Below are 17,972 nucleotides of genomic sequence, written 5' to 3'. Positions count from 1 at the left end.
TCTGCGACAAGCTCTCTGCGACACACTGCTGCGGGAGTATAATGGTTAACATCAGCCAGCGCTGCTGATTCTGGAGGCCCTGGGAAGATTGGATTGACATAGCAATGCACTATGGCCGCCGTATCTAGGCCAACAGCATATAGCGCAAACCACGCTTCAATACTGGGCATAAATCAAAAATGTCTGCATCAAGCTCACTACGACACACTGCACACTGCTGCAGGAGTATAACCGTGCCATTATCCTCCACATAAGACACCAAGCATACTATAAGGCATCAAACTCAAAGACAGGAGAGTAGCAATCCACATGTATTCAAAACCACGAACAAAAGCTTCTTTCTTTAATATGAGCTAAAGGTAAGCAACTAGGTTCTACTGAGAGTTGAACTCAGATCACTGGTTTCAAAGTCCAGAGTGCTAACCATTACACCATAGAACCCTCAGAACTGCTCATTCATCAAGGGTTTCTCTTTTTAAATAATCTCTATCCAGGGTTTAGCTTCTTCTTCCAGCTATGCATTTGATAGGCAGCCTAGAAGGAGAGAGAAGTGGTCTTTAACTTCTTTAACATTCAACCGGATATTGAAACATGTACATAGCACAGAGAGCCAGTAAACGACTCTATGAGTCTGTCAAGGGGTAAAAATGTAGCTGAAACTTGAACAAGAGAATGCCAAAACACACTCACTCACTCACTCACTCACTCACTCACTCACTCACTCACTCACTCACTCACTCACTCACTCACTCACTCACTCACTCACTCACTCACTCACTCACTCACTCACTCACTCACTCACTCAAGATCTCCAGACAAAGGCTGTGCATGCAGAAAATCTAAATAAACCAATTGATACACACACAGTCCAGCAGAGATGAAAAAACAAAAACAAACGTTATAACTGTAAATTTACAGTCATATGTATATATATATATATATATATATATATATATATATATATATATATATATATATATATATATATATATATATATATATATATATATATATATATATATATATATATATATATAAACTGTTTTCTCACCCCTCGTGGGGTGGTATGTGTCATCCTCAAGCTCGGGTCCTCTACCAGAGGCCTGGGAGTTTGAGGGTTCTGCGCAGTATCTTAGCTGTTCCTAGGACTGCGCTCTTCTGGACAGAGACCTCTGATGTTTTACCTGGAATCTGCTGTAGCCACTCTCCCAGTTTGGGGGTCACAGCCCCCAGTGCTCCAATTACCACTGGCACCACTGCTGCTCTTACTTTCCACATCTTTTCTAGCTCCTCCTTCAGTCCTTGGTATTTCTCAAGCTTCTCGTGTTCTTTCTTCTTGATGTTGCTGTCGCTTGGGATTGCCACATCTATCACTACTGCCTTCTTCTGCTGTTTGTCGATCAACACGATGTCTGGTTGGTTAGCCACCACCTATATATATATATCACCTATATATATATATATATATATATATCCTCTCTCACTGGGGACGCTTGTATAGTAGCATTTCATCAGTACCAAGTTTTCTGCTCTAGTCCAGTGAGAGAGGTTACATGCAGAGACTATGGGAATTATGGCAGCTCCAACAACCGTTGTCATCATTGACAAAGAAACAACTACTAACACAGTGTTCCAACATCCGCAAACGGCAGCTCCTTTCACAGCTAGAAATTGACAAGGTACAACTGACATGCTGCGGCAAGGGGGATTCAGGACAACAGGTCAGTAGGGAAATATCATCATCCCAACACACAGTGATTGGGTCCCCAGCCCCAACTACAACAGGCCCACTAAACGTAAGGGCAGCTGACCTGCGACAGCAGATCATAACGAAACTGGATCCCCTAGTACGACGACCAAGACTGCCAAGGCTAGGTGACAGAGTACCCTCTGAAAGCCTTCTAGAAGATGTAAATGCAGCACTACATACTATCCCTACTAAGGACATAACTGAAACCAGTGAGCTGACCTACGCCACAGCTACAGTGATCCTAGAGATGCTTGGCTATAAGATAAACACCACAGGCCACAAAGCAGAACCCCCATGGAGAAGAAGGCTGGAAGCCAAGATCAAGGCAACACGAAGAGAGGTTAGTCAGCTCTCAGACCTGCAGAAAGGTGTAGGGAAGAGGTTACCTAAGTACAACAAGCTGTCGATTCCTGAGGCTCTGGAAACTGCCAAACAAAGACTCGCCGCCCTGGCCACCCGCCTAAAGAGATACAAGGGAGAAGCAGAAGCCAGGAGAATAAACCAGGTGTTCTCCACCAACCCATCCAAAGTGTACTCACAGTGGCAGGGTAATTCAAGATCTGATCCACCCAGGGCTGAGACTGAACAGTACTGGAGAAACATATGGGAGAAGGAGGCATCCCACAACACCAATGCACAGTGGCTAGAAGATCTAAGAACAGATCACAGCAATCTCCCAGAACAAGAACCAGTAACCATTACAACGGCAGATGTCCAAGAAAGAGCGGCAGGTATGAAGAGCTGGACAGCACCAGGCCCTGACATGATCCACACCTACTGGCTGAAAAAACTAACCGCACTTCATGCACGCCTCGCAGCACAAATGAACCAACTGCTGATGGATGGGACCCACCCAGAATGGTTAACCCAAGGACGGACAATACTGATCATGAAGGATCCGCAGAAGGGAACAACCCCATCCAACTACCGGCCAATAACTTGCCTATGTACAACATGGAAGCTCCTGTCAGGCATCATAGCGGCTAAGATGAATAGGCACATGGCTCAATACATGCACCCTGCCCAGAAGGGAATAGGAAGCAACACCAGAGGAGCCAAGCACCAGCTACTAGTGGATAGAGCAGTCACCCGAGACTGTAAGACCAGGCAGACAAATCTGTGCGCTGCCTGGATTGACTATAAGAAAGCCTATGACTCAATGCCACATACATGGATACTGGAATGCCTGGAAATGTACAAGATCAACAGGACTCTAATAGCCTTCATCAAGAACTCAATGAAGCTGTGGAAAACAAGTCTGGAAGCCAATGCAAAGCCAATAGCACAAGTCAACATCAAGTGCGGCATATACCAGGGTGATGCACTATCCCCGCTGCTGTTCTGCATAGGCCTGAACCCCCTCAGCCAGATCATCACAAAGACTGGCTACGGATACCAGTTCCGAAGCGGAACAATCATCAGTCACCTCCTCTACATGGATGACATCAAGCTGTATGCCAGGAGTGAGCGAGACATCGACTCACTGATCCACACTACCAGGATCTACAGCAACGACATTGGGATGTCATTCGGACTGGACAAGTGCGGTCGCATGGTCTCAAAGAGAGGGAAGATGATCAGAACCGAGGGGGTTGAACTACCAGAAGGCCACATAACAGATGTTCAGGACAGCTACAAATACCTTGGGGTGCCACAGGCTAACGGAAACCACGAGGAGATGGCAAGAAAGACTGCCACAGCTAAATACCTACAAAGAGTAAGGCAGGTCCTGAAAAGTCAGCTGAATGGGAAAAACAAGATCCAAGCCATCAACACATATGCCCTACCAGTCATCAGATACCCCGCTGGTATAATAAACTGGCCAAAGGAGGAGATAGAGGCTACTGACATCAAGACGAGAAAGCTCCTCACAATGCATGGAGGGTTCCACCCCAAATCCAGCACTCTGAGACTGTACACCAAGCGTAGCGAAGGAGGCCGAGGGCTAGTGAGTGTCAAGACCACTGTCCAGGATGAAACAACTAAGATCCAGGAGTACATCAGAAAGATGGCCCCCAAGGACAAATGGCTTGGTGAGTACCTCAGGCAGGAGAAAACCGAAAGTGAGGACAAGAAAGAGGAAGGAGAACTATCATGGAGGGACAAGCCGCTGCACGGCGTATACCACAGACAAATAGAAGAAGTGGCTGATATCAAAAAATCCTACCAGTGGCTGGAAAAGGCTGGACTGAAGGACAGCACAGAGGCACTAATCATGGCAGCACAAGAACAGGCACTCAGTACAAGATCAATAGAGGCCGGGGTCTACCACACCAGGCAGGACCCCCGATGCAGACTGTGCAAAGATGCCTCTGAAACAATACAGCACATAACAGCGGGGTGTAAAATGCAGGCAGGAAGTGCATACATGGAACGCCACAACCAGGTAGCTGTCATAGTGTACAGGAACATCTGCCATGAGTATGGGCTGGAAGTCCCAAGGTCAAAATGGAAGACACCTCCTAAGGTAGTTGAGAATGACCGAGCTAAGATCCTATGGGACTTCAAGATCCAGACTGACAAACAGGTGATGGCTAACCAACCAGACATCGTGTTGATCGACAAACAGCAGAAGAAGGCAGTAGTGATAGATGTGGCAATCCCAAGCGACAGCAACATCAAGAAGAAAGAACACGAGAAGCTTGAGAAATACCAAGGACTGAAGGAGGAGCTAGAAAAGATGTGGAAAGTAAGAGCAGCAGTGGTGCCAGTGGTAATTGGAGCACTTGGGGCTGTGACCCCCAAACTGGGAGAGTGGCTACAGCAGATTCCAGGTAAAACATCAGAGGTCTCTGTCCAGAAGAGCGCAGTCCTAGGAACAGCTAAGATACTGCGCAGAACCATCAAACTCCCAGGCCTCTGGTAGAGGACCCGAGCTTGAGGATGACACATACCACCCCACGAGGGGTGAGAAAACAGTTTTTTTTTTTTTATATATATATATATATAAATACTACTTTTCAAGGCTGCACTTTAAAAAAAGATGAAATTGGCTAGAGAGCTGTTCCAAACTAAATTTCTTTTTGTGTAAACAAAATGACAAATAAAATCTGTCTAAGTCTAAGATCACTTGAAAGCAGGAAGAAGGAGAAGGGAAGTCCACTATTTCAGAATGTTTTAGCTTTGGGGCTTCGGGGCAGGGAAAAAATTCCAAAAAAAAATTAAAAAAAAAAACTATGTCCTAGTTGGGAAAAAAAAGCGGGAAAAGGGTTTTTCTTTTTAAAAACCTTTTTTAAATTTCAAAAGGAAAAAAAGGGAAAAACGCCCCTAGAAACTCGGTGTCAACAACAGGGGCCCCATTTAATTGAAAAAACCTCAAACTCCTCCCCGAAAGGGGAAATTTATGAAATAAAAGTTTATATTAAATTTTCCCGCCGGAGCCAAAAATGGGAAAAAGCACTTAAAAGAAAACCAAATCCCAACCCTAGTTCCCCAGGGGAAGACTTACCCCAGACCCCTTTTTGGAAGCCCAAAAACCCAGAAGGCAAACCCCCCAAAAAACAAAAAAAAAAACCCTTTTTTTTTTTTTTTTTGGAAAAACTTTCCTCCGTTCAAGGTTTTTTTTAAAATTTTTTTTGCATATTTAGGTCTAGTTTAAAAATTCCCTCCAAATCCGAATATTAAGGTAATATTGGGGGTTCTATAACTTTAAAAAAAGGAAAAGAATCCAATTCCAAAATAACAAAAGCTGCTTTCTGTCTTGAAAAAAGTCCCATTTTAAAAGAATAAAATCTGGATGTCCTTAAAAGTTGGTTTTTTGGGAAAGGGTTTTTTTAAATTTAAAATTCAAATGGGACTCCCCTTCCCTTTAAAACCCCTTTGGATAAAAAATTTTAAAAATTTAAAAAAACCCTCCCAAAAAAAGCTAAGTGCAAATTTTAAATTAAAAGATGGGGATTTTATGGTTTCTTTTTAAAATTTTCAGTTTCCCTGCCAAAAACCCCCTTTGTTTTTAAAAAAAAGCACAAAAGATGAAAAAAATTTTTCAACTTTGGTTCAAAACTTAGTTGGGGCCCCCTTTCGGGTTTCCTTTGGATTAGGGGGGTTTCAGCTTTTTTCCCTTCCCCAAAAGCCGGGGGGTTTCTCGTAGGTTTGTTTTTTGCATATTTAGGTTGGAGTACTTTTTTCCTCTCCCAATACCCTGATAATATTCTAGGGGTTTTTTTGAAGGGGTTCTATGACCAAAATAGAAAAGGAAATACAATGCCCATTAAATAGGTTACTTTGCTCTGTGGGCAGGTATAGTCCTTTTTAAAAGAAATCTGTTTCCAAATTGGCGAGCAGGAGGTCTGTGAACTCCCTAACTTTAAGAGGAACTGCCTTACCGAAAAAACCAGTATCAAAAACAGATGTCTTTGTATTCAAACCCTCACTTACTGGAATAGTGAAATGAATGGTGAATAAAATTTATGAAGCTCTCAAAGCAGTCTCTGGAGGGGAAAAAATTATAAGCACTTAAAGATAAAAGCATAAACTAGGTTCTATGAGACTTGAACCAACCCACTGATCAAAAAAAAAAAGTTTTTTAACAAGTACACCATTTAGAACCTGAACCCCTTTTTCGTCGGGGTTTCTCATTAAACCCTGCCCCAATATTTTTTGTCTGGAATCTAACTTCCTCTCCCCAATACCTGATAGATATTCAGGGGTTATATTATATGGTTCTATGACCTTTTAGGAAAAAGGAGATCAATGGTCCTTTTTAGCAGGCAATGCTACCCTTGGGCTCTGTGGGCAGGGAAAAGTCCAGTTAAAGAAGAAAACGGGATGCCCAAAGTTGGCGAGCAGGAGGGTCGTGAACTCCTCTAACGTTCGAAAGGTGATTTGCACTTACCTGAGAAATCTCAGTGGATACAACAACAGATGTCGTAGTAATGCAAACCCTCACTTACTGCGAATAGTGGAAATGATGGTGAGATAGAGTTTATGAAGCTCTCAAATGCAGTCTCTGGGAGCGCAAAAACTTGTATGAAGCACTTAAAAGATGAAGACATCAACTAGGTTCTACTGAGACTTGAACTCAGATCACTGGATTCAGAGTCCAGAGTGCTAACCATTACACCATAGAACCCTTGGAACCTTTCTTCCGTCAAGGGTTTCTCGATTTTTCTGCATATTTAGGTATGGAGTAGCTGATGTTCCTCTCCTCAATACCCTGATAGATATTCTATGGGGTTATATTGAGATGGGTTCTATGACCAAATAGGAAAAGGAGATACAATGGTACATATATGTTAGCTTTGGCTCTGTGGGCAGGTGATCAGTCCATTTAAAAGAGGACATCTGGATATCCTAAAGTTGGCGAGCAGGAGGGTCTGTGAACTCCTCTAACGTTAAGAGGAACTGCACTTACCTGAGAAAACACAGTGGATCAACAACAGATGTCATTGTATTACAAACCCTCACTTACTGTGAATAGTGGAAATGATGGTGAGATAGAATTTATGAAGCTCTCAAAGACAGTCTCTGGGAGAGTAGAAAAATGTATGAAGCACTTAAAAGATGAAGACATCAACTAGGTTCTACTGAGACTCAAAGACAGTAGAGTACCAATCCACATGTACTCACAACCACAAACAAAAGCTGCTTTCTGTACAATGAACTAAAGTCAAGCAACTAGGTTCTACTGAGACCTGAACTCAGATCACTGGATTCAGAGTCCAGAGTACTAACCATTACACCATAGAACCCCTGGAACTGTACTTCCGTCAAGGGTTTGTCAATGGAGTATCTAATCTTCCTCTCCCCAATACTCTGATAGATATTCTATGGGGTTATATTGATATAGGTTCTATGACCATTTAGGAAAAGGAGATACAATGGTCCATGTATGCAGGCAATGCTAGCCTTGGCTCTGTGGGCAGGGGATAAGTCCAGTTAAAGAAGAAAATCTGGATGTCCTAAAGTTGGCGAGCAGGAGGGTCTGTGAACTCCTCTAACGTTCTGAGAAGGTGACTGCACTTAAGAAATCTCAGTGGATAAACAACAACAGATGTCGTAGTAAAGCAAACCCCCACTTACTGCGAATAGTGGAAATGATGGTGAGATAGAGTTTATGAAGCTCTCAAATGCAGTCTCTGGGAGCGCAAAAACTTGTATGAAGCACTTAAAAGATGAAGACATCAACTAGGTTCTACTGAGACTTGAACTCAGATCACTGGATTCAGAGTCCAGAGTGCTAACCATTACACCATAGAACCCTTGGAACCTTTCTTCCGTCAAGGGTTTCTCGATTTTTCTGCATATTTAGGTCTGGAGTATCTAATCTTCCTCTCCCAAATACCCTGATAGATATTCTATGGGGTTATATTGATATGGGTTCTATGACCATTTAGGTAAAGGAAATACAATGGTCCATATAATCAGGCAATGCTAGCTTTGGCTCTGTGGGCAGGGGATAAGTCCAGTTAAAGAAGAAAATCTGGATGTCCTAAAGTTGGCGAGCAGGAGGGTCTGTGAACTCCTCTAACATTCTAAGTAGGTGACTGCGCTTACCTGAGAAAACTCAGTGGATCAACAACAGATGTCATTGTATTGCAAACCCTCACTTACTGCGAATAGTGGAAATGATGGTGAGATAGAGTTTATGAAGCTCTCAAATGCAGTCTCTGGGAGCGCAAAAACTTGTATGAAGCACTTAAAAGATGAAGACATCAACTAGGTTCTACTGAGACTTGAACTCAGATCACTGGATTCAGAGTCCAGAGTGCTAACCATTACACCATAGAACCCTTGGAACCTTTCTTCCGTCAAGGGTTTCTCGATTTTTCTGCATATTTAGCTCTGGAGTATCTAATCTTCCTCTCCCAAATACCCTGATAGATATTCTATGGGGTTATATTGATATGGGTTCTATGACCATTTAGGTAAAGGAAATACAATGGTCCATATAATCAGGCAATGCTAGCTTTGGCTCTGTGGGCAGGGGATAAGTCCAGTTAAAGAAGAAAATCTGGATGTCCTAAAGTTGGCGAGCAGGAGGGTCTGTGAACTCCTCTAACGTTCTGAGAAGGTGACTGCACTTAAGAAATCTCAGTGGATAAACAACAACAGATGTCGTAGTAAAGCAAACCCCCACTTACTGCGAATAGTGGAAATGATGGTGAGATAGAGTTTATGAGGTTCTCAAATGCAGTCTCTGGGAGCGCAAAAACTTGTATGAAGCACTTAAAAGATGAAGACATCAACTAGGTTCTACTGAGACTTGAACTCAGATCACTGGATTCAGAGTCCAGAGTGCTAACCATTACACCTTAGAACCCTTGGAACCTTTCTTCCGTCAAGGGTTTCTCGATTTTTCTGCATATTTAGGTCTGGAGTATCTAATCTTCCTCTCCCAAATACCCTGATAGATATTCTATGGGGTTATATTGATATGGGTTCTATGACCATTTAGGTAAAGGAAATACAATGGTCCATATATGCAGGCAATGCTAGCTTTGGCTCTGTGGGCAGGGGATAAGTCCAGTTAAAGAAGAAAATCTGGATGTCCTAAAGTTGGCGAGCAGGAGGGTCTGTGAACTCCTCTAACATTCTAAGTAGGTGACTGCGCTTACCTGAGAAAACTCAGTGGATCAACAACAGATGTCATTGTATTGCAAACCCTCACTTACTGCGAATAGTGGAAATGATGGTGAGATAGAGTTTATGAAGCTCTCAAATGCAGTCTCTGGGAGCGCAAAAACTTGTATGAAGCACTTAAAAGAGGAAGACATCAACTAGGTTCTACTGAGACTTGAACTCAGATCACTGGATTCAGAGTCCAGAGTGCTAACCTTTACACCATAGAACCCTTGGAACCTTTCTTCCGTCAAGGATTTGTCGATTTTTCTGCATATTTAGGTCTGGAGTATCTAATCTTCCTCTCCCAAATACCCTGATAGATATTCTATGGGGTTATATTGATATGGGTTCTATGACCATTTAGGTAAAGGAAATACAATGGTCCATATATGCAGGCAATGCTAGCTTTGGCTCTGTGGGCAGGGGATAAGTCCAGTTAAAGAAGAAAATCTGGATGTCCTAAAGTTGGCGAGCAGGAGGGTCTGTGAACTCCTCTAACATTCTAAGTAGGTGACTGCGCTTACCTGAGAAAACTCAGTGGATCAACAACAGATGTCATTGTATTGCAAACCCTCACTTAGTGCGAATAGTGGAAATGATGGTGAGATAGAGTTTATGAAGCTCTCAAATGCAGTCTCTGGGAGCGCAAAAACTTGTATGAAGCACTTAAAAGATGAAGACATCAACTAGGTTCTACTGAGACTTGAACTCAGATCACTGGATTCAGAGTCCAGAGTGCTAACCATTACACCATAGAACCCTTGGAACCTTTCTTCCGTCAAGGGTTTCTCGATTTTTCTGCATATTTAGGTCTGGAGTATCTAATCTTCCTCTCCCCAATACCCTGATAGATATTCTATGGGGTTATATTGATATGGGTTCTATGACCATTTAGGTAAAGGAGATACAATGGTCCATATATGCAGGCAATGCTAGCTTTGGCTCTGTGGGCAGGGGATAAGTCCAGTTAAAGAAGAAAATCTGGATGTCCTAAAGTTGGCGAGCAGGAGGGTCTGTGAACTCCTCTAACGTTCTGAGAAGGTGACTGCACTTAAGAAATCTCAGTGGATAAACAACAACAGATGTCGTAGTAAAGCAAACCCCCACTTACTGCGAATAGTGGAAATGATGGTGAGATAGAGTTTATGAGGTTCTCAAATGCAGTCTCTGGGAGCGCAAAAACTTGTATGAAGCACTTAAAAGATGAAGACATCAACTAGGTTCTACTGAGACTTGAACTCAGATCACTGGATTCAGAGTCCAGAGTGCTAACCATTACACCATAGAACCCTTGGAACCTTTCTTCCGTCAAGGGTTTCTCGATTTTTCTGCATATTTAGGTCTGGAGTATCTAATCTTCCTCTCCCAAATACCCTGATAGATATTCTATGGGGTTATATTAATATGGGTTCTATGACCATTTAGGTAAAGGAGATACAATGGTCCATATATGCAGGCAATGCTAGCTTTGGCTCTGTGGGCAGGGGATAAGTCCAGTTAAAGAAGAAAATCTGGATGTCCTAAAGTTGGCGAGCAGGAGGGTCTGTGAACTCCTCTAACATTCTAAGTAGGTGACTGCGCTTACCTGAGAAAACTCAGTGGATCAACAACAGATGTCATTGTATTGCAAAGCCTCACTTAGTGCGAATAGTGGAAATGATGGTGAGATAGAGTTTATGAAGCTCTCAAATGCAGTCTCTGGGAGCGCAAAAACTTGTATGAAGCACTTAAAAGATGAAGACATCAACTAGGTTCTACTGAGACTTGAACTCAGATCACTGGATTCAGAGTCCAGAGTGCTAACCATTACACCATAGAACCCTTGGAACCTTTCTTCCGTCAAGGGTTTCTCGATTTTTCTGCATATTTAGGTCTGGAGTATCTAATCTTCCTCTCCCAAATACCCTGATAGATATTCTATGGGGTTATATTGATATGGGTTCTATGACCATTTAGGTAAAGGAAATACAATGGTCCATATATGCAGGCAATGCTAGCTTTGGCTCTGTGGGCAGGGGATAAGTCCAGTTAAAGAAGAAAATCTGGATGTCCTAAAGTTGGCGAGCAGGAGGGTCTGTGAACTCCTCTAACATTCTAAGTAGGTGACTGCGCTTACCTGAGAAAACTCAGTGGATCAACAACAGATGTCATTGTATTGCAAACCCTCACTTACTGCGAATAGTGGAAATGATGGTGAGATAGAGTTTATGAAGCTCTCAAATGCAGTCTCTGGGAGCGCAAAAACTTGTATGAAGCACTTAAAAGATGAAGACATCAACTAGGTTCTACTGAGACTTGAACTCAGATCACTGGATTCAGAGTCCAGAGTGCTAACCATTACACCATAGAACCCTTGGAACCTTTCTTCCGTCAAGGGTTTCTCGATTTTTCTGCATATTTAGGTCTGGAGTATCTAATCTTCCTCTCCCAAATACCCTGATAGATATTCTATGGGGTTATATTGATATGGGTTCTATGACCATTTAGGTAAAGGAGATACAATGGTCCATATATGCAGGCAATGCTAGCTTTGGCTCTGTGGGCAGGGGATAAGTCCAGTTAAAGAAGAAAATCTGGATGTCCTAAAGTTGGCGAGCAGGAGGGTCTGTGAACTCCTCTAACATTCTAAGTAGGTGACTGCGCTTACCTGAGAAAACTCAGTGGATAAACAACAACAGATGTCGTAGTAAAGCAAACCCCCACTTACTGCGAATAGTGGAAATGATGGTGAGATAGAGTTTATGAGGTTCTCAAATGCAGTCTCTGGGAGCGCAAAAACTTGTATGAAGCACTTAAAAGATGAAGACATCAACTAGGTTCTACTGAGACTTGAACTCAGATCACTGGATTCAGAGTCCAGAGTGCTAACCATTACACCATAGAACCCTTGGAACCTTTCTTCCGTCAAGGGTTTCTCGATTTTTCTGCATATTTAGGTCTGGAGTATCTAATCTTCCTCTCCCAAATACCCTGATAGATATTCTATGGGGTTATATTGATATGGGTTCTATGACCATTTAGGTAAAGGAGATACAATGGTCCATATATGCAGGCAATGCTAGCTTTGGCTCTGTGGGCAGGGGATAAGTCCAGTTAAAGAAGAAAATCTGGATGTCCTAAAGTTGGCGAGCAGGAGGGTCTGTGAACTCCTCTAACGTTCTGAGAAGGTGACTGCACTTACCTAAGAAATCTCAGTGGATAAACAACAACAGATGTCGTGGTACAGCAAACCCCCACTTACTGCGAATAGTGGAAATGATGGTGAGATAGAGTTTATGAGGTTCTCAAATGCAGTCTCTGGGAGCGCAAAAACTTGTATGAAGCACTTAAAAGATGAAGACATCAACTAGGTTCTACTGAGACTTGAACTCAGATCACTGGATTCAGAGTCCAGAGTGCTAACCATTACACCATAGAACCCTTGGAACCTTTCTTCCGTCAAGGGTTTCTCGATTTTTCTGCATATTTAGGTCTGGAGTATCTAATCTTCCTCTCCCCAATACCCTGATAGATATTCTATGGGGTTATATTGATATGGGTTCTATGACCATTTAGGTAAAGGAGATACAATGGTCCATATATGCAGGCAATGCTAGCTTTGGCTCTGTGGGCAGGGGATAAGTCCAGTTAAAGAAGAAAATCTGGATGTCCTAAAGTTGGCGAGCAGGAGGGTCTGTGAACTCCTCTAACATTCTAAGTAGGTGACTGCGCTTACCTGAGAAAACTCAGTGGATCAACAACAGATGTCATTGTATTGCAAACCCTCACTTACTGCGAATAGTGGAAATGATGGTGAGATAGAGTTTATGAAGCTCTCAAATGCAGTCTCTGGGAGCGCAAAAACTTGTATGAAGCACTTAAAAGATGAAGACATCAACTAGGTTCTACTGAGACTCAAAGGCAGAAGAGTAGCAATCCACATGTACTCAAAACCATTAACAAAAGCTGCTTTCTGTACTATGAACTAAAGTCAAGCAACTAGGTTCTACTGAGACTTGAACTCAGATCACTGGATTCAGAGTGCAGAGTGCTAACCATTACACCATAGAACCCTTGGAACTGTGTTTCTGTCAAGGGTTTCTCGATTTAATTAATCTCTATATTGGGTTTAGCTCGCCTTGTGACACTTCCACAGGTTAATCTCTCTTGTTGATATTGAAAAACTTTGACAAACCTCACTTGGAAAAACTGGCATCCTTGCAACCAAAGTCTAGAGTGCTACCAATTGAACCTTGAAAGCATCAGGGCTTTTCAAGTTTATGGAGTTCTTTATTAAAATTTTCATGATTATACCCCGACAACTAATGAAATCCCCAAAGTTTGTATTTAAGAAAACCAAAGCACAGAAAGGATCCGTATGAACATGAAATTTGTCAACATGTGCAGTTCTCAATACTTAGTTGGGACCCCTGTGGTCAGGATTGCTGCAGTTTTGGAGTGTAGGAAGGAGTTGATCAGTCTGCGGTTTTGCCCAGGTGTCACAAAAGCCCGGGTTGCTCTGATAGTGAAATTTAGTTCTTTTGCATATTTAGGTATGGAGTAGCTGATTTTCCTCTCCTCAATACCCTGATAGATATTCTAGGGGGTTATATTGAGATGGGTTCTATGACCAAATAGGAAAAGGAGATACAATGGTCCATATATGCAGGCAATGCTAGATTTGGCTCTGTGGGCAGGGGATAAGTCCATTTAAAGAAGAAAATATGGATATCCTAAAGTTGGCAAGCAGGAGGTTCTGTGAACTGCTCTAACGTTCTAAGTAGGTGACTGCGCTTACCTGAGGAAACCCAGTGGATCAATAGATGTCATAGTACAGCAAACCCCCACTTACTGCGAATAGTGGAAATGATGGTGAGATAGAGTTTATGAAGCTCTCAAATGCAGTCTCTGGGAGAGTAAAAAAATGTATGAAGCACTTAAAAGATGAAGACATCAACTAGGTTCTACTGAGACTCAAAGACAGGAGAGTACCAATCCACATGTATTAAAAACCATAAACAAAGGCTGCTTTCTGCACTATGAACTAAAGTCAAGCAAGTAGGCTCTACTGATACTTCAACTCAGATCACTGGATTCAAAGTGCAGAGTGCTAACCATTTCACCATAGAACCCTTGGAACTGTTCGGTTCTCAAGGGTTTCTCGATTTTAATAATCTCTATCCAATTAATCTCTCATGTTGATACTGAAAACCTTTGACAAACCTAACTTGAAAAAACTGGCATCCTTGCAGCCAAAGTCTAGAGTGTTTTGCTATGACCTGCTGATTGGAAAAGACCAGAAATATGCCAAAGCCCACTTCTAAAGATTGGCCTCATCACATTAACCTTGTTTTGTTTACAGATGATATGAATATATTCTGTGAGGGTGAGAGCTCGTAGCAACTCCTGGATGATATCACATCATAGAGGAATAAGCCAAAAAAAAAAAAAAAAAAAAAACTGGCTTGACAACAAGAGATTGTTCTTAAATCTAGAAAACTACAAAATGTGTTGTTTTTTTGTGTGCAAAATAAAAAGAAAATGTACATGTGAACATCAGACATCATAAAGTAGACATGGAGTGAGTCAATTGATTTAAGTTCTTAGGTATAATTATTGACAACAAGATCTGCTGAAAGTCTCACATCAAACATATTTAGACTTAAATATCTAGAATGATTGCAATTCCATTACAACTACTCACTGAATTTTACCATAGCTTAGCTGCTGTATAGAAGTCAAGGGTAATTTCTACAGGACATCATTCAAACCACAATGCACGCTGCAGGAAAGGGCCATCAAGATCAATTATAAGGCTGGCTATCTTGACCACACTAACCCATTATTCACTCATTCCTGCTTGTTTAAATTATGTGCTGGTTTAATTTCATACCTCACAAATAATGTATAAAGCTTGAAAAACAAAATAGCTTTATACATTTACAATGAGTAAAATTGTACCTGTTCCAATAAAGTATGGAACGAAGTTAGTATTGAATCCAAGTAATGTCCTTTGACCAGTTTTCATTGGTTTTCTTTAAAAGATATGAGATGGAAGAAGGGCTGTGAATACCAGTGGATATCCAACCTATACTAATAATTTGTAGGATTATTAGACAGCATGTGATTCATTTCCACTGTTATGCTGATGATACTTAGGTATATCTGTCTATAAATCCAGATAGGAAGACCAGAGTCTTTGAAAAAAAAAGCTGATTAGTCAGTCAGTTCATCAGTTGGGTTGGATTAAATTGATCTCAGATAAGAAATTTAAAAATATTTTTGATCAGGACCTGTCATTTAAATCCTGTATTAAAGAGGTTTCCAGAATTTTCTTCTTTAATCAAAATTTTGCAAAAATTAGAAAGATCCTGTCCAGGGGTGATGCTGAGAAACAAGTCTTTGCACTTGTTACTTCAATGCTGGACTATTGTAATTATTTACTATCAGGAAATCCACAATCTGTAGTTAAAAGCCTTCAGCTGATCCAAAATGCTGCAGCCAGAGTTCTGATGAAAATTAAAATGAGAGATCATATCTCTCCTATCCTAGCTTCTCCTCATTGGCTGTCAAATCTAGAAGACAATTTAAAATCCTACTTCTCACATATAAAGCAATAAAAGGCCATGCTCAGATTTATATCAGAGATCTGATTGTACTTTAAGTTCCTAACAAAGCACTTTGCTCTCAATCTGAAAGTTTACTAGTGGTTCCTAGAATCTCTAAAAGTAGAATGGGAGGCAGATCTTTTAGTTATCTTCTTTCTCTGTGGAACCAACTACCAGTTTTAGTCCATGAGGCAGAAACCTCGTTTTGTTCTGTGCTATTAAAAAAAACAAAAAAAAACACGGCCCCAACCTGGAAACCCTGGTAAATATGATCTAGGACCATGACTGCTCTCTGAGGCATAAACATACTGACCAACCAAAGAAATAAGCGGATTTAACAGAAATCAGGAGGATTCGGCCAATCCAATCACAGCAGACTGCAGAGCAAGTGCCCTCTGAAAATGTGTTTCAGTAAATAACTAATTCTTTCATACTGTAAAGAAAACAACTGTAATATTAAATGTCTCCTGCTTGCTTCTTTGAATACGATTTCCATCCTTATATAGGTGGTAGGAGGACTGTTTATTCAAAAAAATGTTTAGAAGAAACTGTTCAAACTCCTCTTCCTGCTGTCTTTATGTTTTACCCACAGGTTTTATTAAGAAGGTTTTACCTGTTTTAGAGTCTGATTTTATTCAAATATAATACACATCCTTTACATCAGATGTTTCTCCCTAGAGCCTTAAAAAAGCAATTATCGAACTATTGCTTGATAATTTGGAAAATTGGTCCCTCAGAAGCATCTTAAACCTCCCTTAATCAATAACATTATAGAAAAACTTGTGTTTCAACAGTTAAATGCCTTCTTAACAATGACCAGCTGTTTGATTTTTTCCAGTCAGGTTTTCTTGCCGGCCTCAGTAAAGAGACTGCCCTGATTAATATGTTCAATGACATCCATATAAATTCAGACAGAATCACAGTTCTGGTATTATTGGACCTCAGTGCAGCATTTGATACCGTTAATCTCTTGATTATATTTGAGCGTCTGGAAACCTGGGTCGGCCTCTCTGTTACAGCACTGGACTGGTTTGAATCCTAAACTGAAGGACAGAGACTTTTATGTGTCAGTAGGGAACTTTAAATCAGAGACCAGAAAAATCACATGTGGTGTTCCTCAAAGCTCCACTCTGGAGCTCCTCCTATTCAAAATCTACATGGTCCTCTTGGTACAGATTATAGCAAACAACCAGATCAGTTACCATAACTATGCAGACGACAGACAGCTTTACATCACAATGTCACCAGGTGACTATGAACCCATCAGTGCGTGGATTAGATGGTTAGAACAGATCAGTCTGTGGATGTACCATAATTTTCTACAACTTAATAAAAACAAAACTAAGGTAATCATTTTCTTCTGATCTATCTTTGGACCAAAGGAAGAGAGTCCCAGAGGTAGCTCACAGCTACAGCTACTTCATCTAGAAACAACTGATTATGGCTGAAATCTTGCCGTCATGATGGACTCAGACCTGAACCTTCAGAGGCACATAAAGGCTGTTACTAAGTCAGCCTTTTATCACCCGAAGAACACGAAGAACTTGGACTAATGTCCAAGCAGGATCTAGAAACACTCATTCATGCATTATCTTTAGTAGAATTGATTACTGTAACAGTGTCTTCATAGGTTTTCCTAAAAAGTCCATCATACAGCTGCAGCTGATCCAAAACAATGCTGCCCATGTTCTCACTAGAACTAAGAAGGTAGAACACATCAGCCTGGTTCTGAAGTCCTTCCACTGGCTCCCTGTAGCTTAGAGAATATAATTTAAAGTCCTTCTGTTAGTCTATACATCACTGAATAGATTAGCGCCTAAATACATAACAGATTTCTTATCAGTCAATCAACCTCTCAGACCACTCAGGTCTTCTAATTTCAGCCTAATCTGTTCACCCAGAACTAGAACCAAACATGGAGAAGCAGCATTTAGTTCCTATGCTCCATCAAGAACAAACTACCAGAAGACATTAAAAGAGTTAAAAGCCTGAGTTCTTTTAAGTCACAGTTAAAAATCCATTTGTTTAGAACTGCCTTTGAATGGTTTTATTTGTTTTACTGCCTGCATTTA

The 17,972-nt window shown here is 41.3% G+C and overlaps 12 non-coding genes across 12 annotated transcripts; all 12 read right to left on the bottom strand.

Annotated features, from left to right (window-relative positions):
- Nucleotides 1-369: 369 nt before the first annotated feature.
- On the bottom strand, nt 370-441 carry trnaq-uug. Its single transcript has one exon. It is a non-coding gene; the product is annotated as a tRNA-Gln (tRNA).
- A 6,308-nt stretch (nt 442-6,749) lies between these two features.
- On the bottom strand, nt 6,750-6,821 carry trnaq-cug. Its single transcript has one exon. It is a non-coding gene; the product is annotated as a tRNA-Gln (tRNA).
- A 1,057-nt stretch (nt 6,822-7,878) lies between these two features.
- trnaq-cug lies at nt 7,879-7,950 on the bottom strand. Its single transcript has one exon. It is a non-coding gene; the product is annotated as a tRNA-Gln (tRNA).
- Nucleotides 7,951-8,409: 459 nt separating this feature from the next.
- Nucleotides 8,410-8,481, bottom strand: trnaq-cug. The gene has a single exon. It is a non-coding gene; the product is annotated as a tRNA-Gln (tRNA).
- A 458-nt stretch (nt 8,482-8,939) lies between these two features.
- On the bottom strand, nt 8,940-9,011 carry trnaq-cug. Its single transcript has one exon. It is a non-coding gene; the product is annotated as a tRNA-Gln (tRNA).
- Nucleotides 9,012-9,470: 459 nt separating this feature from the next.
- On the bottom strand, nt 9,471-9,542 carry trnaq-cug. The gene has a single exon. It is a non-coding gene; the product is annotated as a tRNA-Gln (tRNA).
- A 459-nt stretch (nt 9,543-10,001) lies between these two features.
- trnaq-cug lies at nt 10,002-10,073 on the bottom strand. Its single transcript has one exon. It is a non-coding gene; the product is annotated as a tRNA-Gln (tRNA).
- Nucleotides 10,074-10,531: 458 nt separating this feature from the next.
- Nucleotides 10,532-10,603, bottom strand: trnaq-cug. The gene has a single exon. It is a non-coding gene; the product is annotated as a tRNA-Gln (tRNA).
- Nucleotides 10,604-11,062: 459 nt separating this feature from the next.
- trnaq-cug lies at nt 11,063-11,134 on the bottom strand. Its single transcript has one exon. It is a non-coding gene; the product is annotated as a tRNA-Gln (tRNA).
- A 459-nt stretch (nt 11,135-11,593) lies between these two features.
- On the bottom strand, nt 11,594-11,665 carry trnaq-cug. The gene has a single exon. It is a non-coding gene; the product is annotated as a tRNA-Gln (tRNA).
- Nucleotides 11,666-12,127: 462 nt separating this feature from the next.
- Nucleotides 12,128-12,199, bottom strand: trnaq-cug. Its single transcript has one exon. It is a non-coding gene; the product is annotated as a tRNA-Gln (tRNA).
- A 462-nt stretch (nt 12,200-12,661) lies between these two features.
- trnaq-cug lies at nt 12,662-12,733 on the bottom strand. The gene has a single exon. It is a non-coding gene; the product is annotated as a tRNA-Gln (tRNA).
- Between the last annotated feature and the right edge of the window lie 5,239 nt (nt 12,734-17,972).

Source organism: Cyprinodon tularosa, unplaced genomic scaffold (assembly GCF_016077235.1).
Source record: "Cyprinodon tularosa strain WSP-4 unplaced genomic scaffold, ASM1607723v1 ctg182, whole genome shotgun sequence".
NCBI lineage: Eukaryota > Metazoa > Chordata > Actinopteri > Cyprinodontiformes > Cyprinodontidae > Cyprinodon > Cyprinodon tularosa.
The sequence above is the reverse complement of the archived record's forward strand: the minus strand, read 5'-3'. Positions and strand labels throughout refer to the sequence as shown.